Raw genomic sequence first — 8312 nt, 5'->3', positions numbered from 1 at the left:
CACACGCCAGCCTCACCAATCTATGTGCCAACTAGCTTGGCTTGCTTCATCATCATAGTGCAAGTGGGCACATTCAACCGCCAGCTGGCAGTCGTGGGCCTCAGATAAGAGAATGGTACAGGCATGGCACGCGTTCAAAAAGTTTTCACTTCCCTCCCCAAACCCCCTACACTGCAAACAAGGATGGCATGTTCCTAACGAAACGGGTGCCTTTGTTTGCGAGAACTCCCCTCCACTCCATATGAATAGTATCGTCAAAGACTACTCATTGCCATTTCGGGGTAAAACGCTGTTCAAGGGAATGCTATGCTACCCCAGCAGTTATGAAATTTCAAGAGACTGCTTTCTGTGTACATCGTTGGCAGACTTTTACGAAGATGATGATGCCCTTTTTTGTAAGGATTCACCCTTAAAAATGACTGGATGGCATCTCAGATGAAGCAAAATAAGGTAGAGACAATCCAGGATTTTGGATTTCCTTCCTGTATGCTGGCCGTACGTTTGACAGGTGTATGAGGATCGGAATGTGAGCCACAGCGAGTCTTACGTACAGCTCCTGGACAGATGCAGGGATGGACAAAGACACTAAAGGGAATCGCCTATACTGCATTTTTCTTTTGCGGGCATTACAGGATACCGTACGAATACTTTGACGACTCGCGGTTATGCCTAGAAAACATGATTATACAGAGCAGTTAGCAGAATCTGGCATTCTGTTGCAATGGCCTGCTGCCAGCACCCTGTTCGGAAAAAGACCACCTGAAAGGATGGGCTGGGTGGCTGCAATCAGGCGCCAACTCCACACTTGGCAAGGGACAGCAGGAGAGGAAATAGGGAGCGAGAGGACCCCCCACAGATCTGTGAGAGAGGATGAGATGGTAACGCAAACCATGGGGAGTACACAAGCATGTGTCAGGTTGGCATCAGTGTGAGAATGTCTTGGCAAGCATGCCTTTTCCTCCCCTCCCACTCCAGCTCACGCACAAAACACACTGTTGCCCTGCTTGGAACACATGGTACATCAGCAGCGGCATCTGGCCGCGCTGACTCCTGGCAGCTGCGCTTCGTCTTTGCCAGTTGGGAGTCTTGGCACTGCCACTTCATCAACTACCTGTGGCTCCTCCAGGGTAAGAAGGAGAGCGATGAATTATTTTGAGGCTGCAGCTGCAAACTTGACATCCATCCAAGGGATTCACTGTAAACATATGATGGCCGCAGAGTGAAAGCCAGAGCAAGGTTGACAGGCTCTTTGGGTTTTGTTTTTTTTTGGAGAGGGTGATTTAGTACAAATGAACTTTTTAATCTGGATCTGATACCATGTTTTAGTGAAAGATGAAGGGATATTTCTCTGTGTTCACCACATACACATGCATTTATAAAGGATGTGAACGTGACCAAGAACTGGGAGCTCTTTGGAAACTCTATGTGTTGGGCTCTGAGTGGCCTTCATCAGGCAGCTCTGGGTTGTCTCTCTGTGCCACTAAAGGATTACGTTTCCCAGAATGAAAGAAATGGATGGATGACCTTTCAATTTAGCAATGATGGCCTCACCAATGAAGGGTCTAACAATCAAGGACATTTCCCAGAAGAGTTCTATAGACATTTTAACTTTGGCCCAGTGGATTTTACAGTGAAATAAAAATCATTTCAGCATCTTTTGCGGGTTTCCAGCAGCTTATTTGTGAGTCATGTCAGTGTCATGTTATTTTGTCTCAAATGGCTTGTTAGTTTCAGGCATACTGACAATAATACTGTCCTTGTGGTTGATAAATTCATTAAATTTTACTGTGATTTTTTTTGACCTGAGCACTTAAGGTCATAAAGCAAAAATATAAATTCAGGTGTTTATTGTGGTCACAGCAGATAATTGAGTTTACTTAGCTTGTACCACTGAGTAGTTTATTACATTTAATACACAAAAAGTCAATTTATATTGTTAATCTCCCCCTAAAAAAAACTGTCCCCACACACTCATGCACACGCCTACAGTATGAACATATTCACACTAGGTTCTATGGAATTGCGTCATCTGACACTGACCCAGTGGGATTTTTTTTCTCCATCTGTGTCGATCTGACCCATTTTAGCCTTTGGCCACGTCCAACTGTTCCATTTCCCAAACATATGTGTGGTGGCAGGGGGATACGCGAAGCTCCGTCGCACGGGACCTGCTGACACAGACTGCGAATACGAGACTGGACCGCTAAGTGTTGTATGTATTCATCGATGTATCATTCTCACCTATATGGAGGTTTGACCCCTCAAAAGCAAAAATAAATGTACTGTACATTCGCCGTAAGACACTATGGATTTTCCCTTTGACGACTTTCAGATGGCATCATCACTCTCAGTCTTCACCAAATCTGATGAAGAGTAATTCACTTTCCTTCCTTTATTACTGACCAGACCTTGATGAGGCACTTGACTCGGACCTCAGAGTGACTACGCTGTCTGTGTGGATCTTTACAGCCAAGGAAACAAAGAGAAGAGGGAAAGCGTCATTTTCTTTTCAAGTGGCCTGTGTTAGCAGATGAGATGGTATCACTGCACAAAACCAAGGACCCACTGGGGAATGTGGGGTGTGAGGCGCATATGGGCAAACAGGCTGCTGATGAGCTGCTTACACAAGCTTCTCATAATGGTCTGAGAATGAGAGAGAGAGAGAGAGAGAAAGAGAGAGAGAGAGAGAGAGAGAGAGCGAGAGAGAGGGAGAGAGAGAGGGATTAAAAATGCCTGAATGCATTGTTGGGCTTAATGTAATACAATGTAAAACAATGCATAAAATGACACAAACGGGTTATGAATATTAATAATCTCCTAGGTAATGGTCAAATGAATAGAATCAAGTTGTTTCAGCTTTAGTCTTTAGATATCTCACCTTAAAGAGACAATTTCCAACTTCCTGACCAACTGGCTGTAATAAGCCCAAGATTGCTCCGGAATATCGTGATGGCTTTCCACTAATGTCTTATGGATTTGTTCCCTTTTAACTTACACACATGAAAATGGAAACTATTTTGCTCAACAGACAACAAGGACTCTGCAGTCTTCTTCTTCCTCCTCCTCCTCCTCGTCTACTGTGAATCAGCTCATTAACTCCTTCTTGCTCTCTAAACAACGTGCTGCCCTAGTCTGAACGTTGAAACACCCTCTGCATCCCCATCAAACAAGTGTTCCTTTGAAGCATATTGTTGTGCTGCGTATCACTTTCAACCCCCTTTAAATTATGTTTACAGTGCGTACGGCACACCCCTCGGATGGAAATAGATTCCCTGTATTTTTAATCACTCAGTCAGACTTGCAAATGTTTGACGTGTTTAATTTAATGTCTGCTTGGATTGAAATTGCTGTGAAAACAAATAACACTTGCAATTTATTTTCTTTTACCATGCAAAGAAACTTGGCAGGCATCTATCTTCTGCAGGCACACACAGTACAATGACTTCACTCACCTCCTTCACACACACACACACACCCACACACACACACTGATGCTGCCAGGCTGCTTGGATAGTGTGCTGCTCCCTCAGAGACAGTACCATATGTTGTCTAGCCTCCCAGCGACGGCAGAGCCCACTGCTGCACTGTTGTCCTGACTGAGGGAAGCCCGCTGCTCAGCAACACCCCCAGACACTAATAAAAAAAAGGGTAAACAAACCACATTTTGATCAGGGTCAATATTTTATTTCATGTTTTCATTTTTACCAACAATTAAACTTGGAAGGCAAATTCTGGCCGTCCTTAAAGGAAAAGGAAAACTTGGAGAAGAAACAATATGAGAGCCAAAAGAGTTCCCTTAGTGTTCTGGAATAGTTCAGTCATAATCATTTCCCATTATTTTATGGGAACTGAATGTGACAGAGTGATTAGGACAGTTGCATCTGTATAAGTTGTGATGTGTTTCTTATGATGGTTACATTGGGAGTAGTGCGAGTAATCCGTGTTTGTGCGTCAACTTGAGGGTTAAGGGATGCATGTTCAGAATTTATCTTAGCTGTGAGTTCACCGCTGCTTTGCATTTCAGGCCGAGCGCTTGGGTGCTCCACTAAATCGCAGGAAGGATTGTTAGACACGCGTGTTATTAATTTTTTTCAGGGTCCCTGTGGCGTCTGTATGAATCTTAATGCTGCTGACTGGGCTGCAGCTCTATCGACTTTCTTTAAAATATGAAGAAGCTTTGCTGGAAGCGCCTGGGGTCATTAGCTGAAGAGTAGGCGCAAATCCCTCACCGAGCCTGCTCTGGATTCGCCATGTTAAATGTGCTCTTAAAATATTCATAATCATACTCTTGTCTGCACGCACACACACACACACACACACACATAAACACACACGCAAAGACAATGCACCAGGACATAAGGGGATCAATATTAAAATATATTCCTGTTTTGGTGTGCGGTTAATTAGCTGCGGTTCTTTTAAACCATGTAGTATGAGAAGGGATTAACAGTATCTTTTTGTATACAAGACTGTATTTATTTAATTTCCGTCCGAGCAGACGTGATTGAAGTGCATGTCGGTGAATGTTGCCATAGAATCCAAAAGACAAAAAAAAGGCCTTCACACTATTTGACTGAATCATGTGCAGCAATATTATAAGTTTAGTATCCTGTAATCTCTTCATGTATATGTGATTTTGCATCAACTTTGCGCCAGATGTTTATTGGTATGTTACTGATTCGCGCTAATGGAAAGGTTAAATCATGCAGTTCCAGACACTTTCTGTGTTTGCTCAGAAATCCCTGTTGTGTAGACACATACAGTAAATAAATATATACTTCTCATATTTAAGAAAATGCTTATGTGATGTGCTGTTACCGGTGCTGACACCTGTATTTAGATAGATTGCTATGATTTAAAGTAGGGAGACGACTTTCTGACACAGTGTCTGAATGGGGATGAATGGCCTTTACTGAGAAAGCCTCTAATAAAAATGAATCACCTTTGTCAGGCATTTTCATCATCGATGTCACCTCAACAGGAAGCGCACCGTCACAGACAAACCATGTCAGACTCTTTAACTTCATCATCCATCCATATGCCGCTTTCTTCGTTAAAATTTGCTCCTGATTCATAACAGTCGCCATATTTAACTGTCTCTATACAGCTGTATTATACGTCTCCTCGCCTGATTGATGCTCTATTCAAATATTTCCAATAGTTTATTGATTGAATTTGAGCTAAAACAGCATCCGATTGCAGAGCAGCATTTCATCGGGGGCAAACATAGTCCAAACAAATCATTAAAGAAATAATAGTAAATTACAAACAACACAAAGTCAATGTAAGTTAATTAAATATTAATAATAAAGTGATAAATACATAAAAACAGATACAATTTGTTGAAAATAAAAGCACCTGCTGATTTTGCGAAGCCATGAAAAATAAAAAAACAGATATAAGAATTAGTTGGATCCAATAAATGTATCTATTGGAAATGTCTCAGCTGAACTAATTGTTGTTTCAACGTGACCATGACCGTACTATTTTTACCCTCTCGGGTAATTTGAATAGGGGTTAAGTTACAGCCCATCAAAGAACTCCAACATGTGTGAGACAGGTGCTGCAAAGGAGACCAGGCCAAAACAATCAGGTTGCTACAGAATGGAGCAGCCGGCCTAATTGATGCCTGTTTGTGTGGCACACTGTGGGACAATGGATCGGGGCTGGCAGATGCATCAGTGATACACACAAATCCACCCAGAACAATACCACGAGAACAATGGGCAAGCACGTGTGCGCGCGCATGTGTGTGTTTGTGTGTGCGTGTGTGTGTGTATTTTAGGGAATTTTACCCCACTTCTGAGGTCCAGTCATTTTTAAATGTCCAATGCTTTTAATGTTATATTTCAGAGCAACAGATTTAGCTTAAAGCAAAATTGAGGTTGGGGTTTAATTAGTATATTGAGTTAGACTGTAAAATGGAAATCTAATCATGAGGACGCTGCCCTAACAGCTTTGTGTCTGTGTCTGAGAGGGCTTTTGTAATAACACATTTATTTATTTGGATCTGATCGATTGGATGTTTTCTTAAATGCAATGTAAAAAAAATTGGAAGATTAAAAGATAATAATGACCTTTAAATAAATAGCACATACTGCCTGTCCCTCCAAAAACCCCGATGGTGCTTGGTAGGAGATATAAATGAGCCTGAAGACGAAGGACTTGAAATGTTTTAGGTTGTTTCTGTTGTTACAAAACAGCCCTGCTTAGAACACGAAAGCAGAAAAGGAAAAGGCATTAACAGATGTTTTATACTGAACATTTAACTATCGCTAAGGAAAAAGGCTTCATCATGTTCTTACTCAAGATAAGGCCCATCCTCTTTCCAGTGGTCCGTATTGATCTGCGTGTAGCTTAATGTTGGTCTTTATGGATATGCTGCGGTTACACAAGACAGCAGGAAAACTACTTACTCCAGACCACTGCAATAAATGAATCAATCCATTATGCGAGTATTGAGACTGTGGTCACTCTCCGCAATATTTAGTGATTATGTACTGCTGCAAATTGAATTATTCAATATGCAGTCCAGTTATGAGGAGCATGTAAAAACCCAGGTAGAGATGGATGTTGCCTTCGCTCCACAACGCATCATAACCATATGCTAAATTGACAAAGGGAGCCGTGACATTTGGCTATAAGATGTTATTATTTGCTGCTCAAAGACAGTGAGGCATGAAAATAAGAAGTACATCTTTCTGTCTGTATGTGAGCACACGCACGCGTGTGTGTGTGCCTCTGAAGGCAGCGGAGGAGCTTTATACATGTGTGTCCATGGGAAAGCGACTGCTGTTAGCCTGGCCCCCTTTCCCCTCAGTCAAAGGACTGTGAAATCGGAAATTAAACGCTTCACCATCATGAAGCAATTCTGCCAAATACGTCCTCCTCTCTTGTAATTGTTTGTTTATTGGACCCCATTCAAAAGCAATATTCTGAAGGTCTCTGCAGGCTCTGGGAGGAAGGTCACACTGTGTTAGCCGGCACTGAAGCAGGAAAATAGCAAAGTCACATCAGCCGATAGCAGAATCTTATTAATTTATACTGTAAACATGTTTTCTGTATTGTTCTTTATCACTAGTCAGCCTGTTCTGCTTAGCAAAACGTATTGTTGACAGGGGTGACCTGGCCAGCAATAACAAGCTGGTGAGGTGGTGGCAGTACAGACCATATCCCTTTTAAATGACTACAAGGGTCATGACCGAAGTGACCTTTTAACCTTTTCACTTCTGTGGCCCATTGTGGACGTTTAGCGTCAATTTGCTCGTCCTTTCTCCTCTGCTGTTGTTTCAGAGGAGGCGTTTGGGCAGGCCTAACTTATTTTCTGAGCAAAGTAAATAAACAACGTGACTTGAGCAAAGGGTTATGAGAAAAATGTCTGTTAATGACTGAGTTGGGAGGGAAGCAGAAGCCTTTGATATCAAATAATCATAACCATGTTGGTCTTCTTCAAGCAATTGCTCTGACTAAATATAATATTTGACTAAAAATAATATGTTGTTTTTTCCTGCCTCTTACCCGATGAAGCCTGGGAACTGCTTCAGCAACCGGCACCTTCTGGTTCACATAGGAGCAATAAATAAATCATTATGATACTTCCTGAAATGGAAAAAAAATGTTTCAGAATGTCTAATTCCACCCCTCTCAAAGTTTTGTTTTGGTCTGATAAGATATTTGATTAATGGCTCCCTTCACGTTGATGGTCGCCACACCATTTGCATAATTTGCCGTCGCTGTGTCAGTGTTTGAAATGAAACGTTTAACCTTTTAGAACACAGAAGTGGGCACGTGCTCTGTGACAGGTGCACGCTCTGAGAGCAGGTGCGATGGAGGGGAGAGGGGGGACTAATTCAGCCCTTGCTGTAAATGTGTGGCCACTCTTGGTCTCACCTAGACACCTGTCAATTGAAGGTTAAAAGAACAGCAATAATGAATTATTTAACTTTAGCCACAATTTCTCCGTAACCTTGAGGCCTCTGCACTGTGCATTGTACACGTGTGAATACACATATTTTAAATGAAGAGATAACTGTCAATAAAGTTCAAATGTTTCATCCTCAGTCAAGTTTTTTTGTGCTGTATGTATTAAACATCTGCTGCATTGCCTTGCATCATTAATGAATGAGAAAATATGCATACACAGTTTTGACAAGCTCAAAGAGAGAGCAACACTACACTACTTAAGATAATGAGTCAATTGAAGAGCTAAACAAAGCATCCAGCAAAAAGAAAATAAATTCCATATCCATTCTTTGCCAGTTTGCAACAGTCTAAAGCTATACAATCCATATTAATGAGATGTTATTGTCTGA

General features: G+C 41.8%; 1 long non-coding RNA gene across 1 annotated transcript; it reads left to right on the top strand.

The window, feature by feature from the left end:
* The first annotated feature begins 231 nt into the window (after positions 1-231).
* LOC130521851 (uncharacterized) lies at positions 232-8060 on the top strand. The gene is made up of 2 exons (XR_008949468.1): positions 232-2212; positions 2333-8060. It is a non-coding gene; the product is annotated as an uncharacterized LOC130521851 (long non-coding RNA).
* Positions 8061-8312: the final 252 nt, after the last annotated feature.

This window comes from Takifugu flavidus, chromosome 2 (assembly GCF_003711565.1).
Source record: "Takifugu flavidus isolate HTHZ2018 chromosome 2, ASM371156v2, whole genome shotgun sequence".
Classification (NCBI taxonomy): Eukaryota; Metazoa; Chordata; class Actinopteri; order Tetraodontiformes; family Tetraodontidae; genus Takifugu; species Takifugu flavidus.
This window is presented reverse-complemented; position numbering and strand designations above follow the sequence as displayed.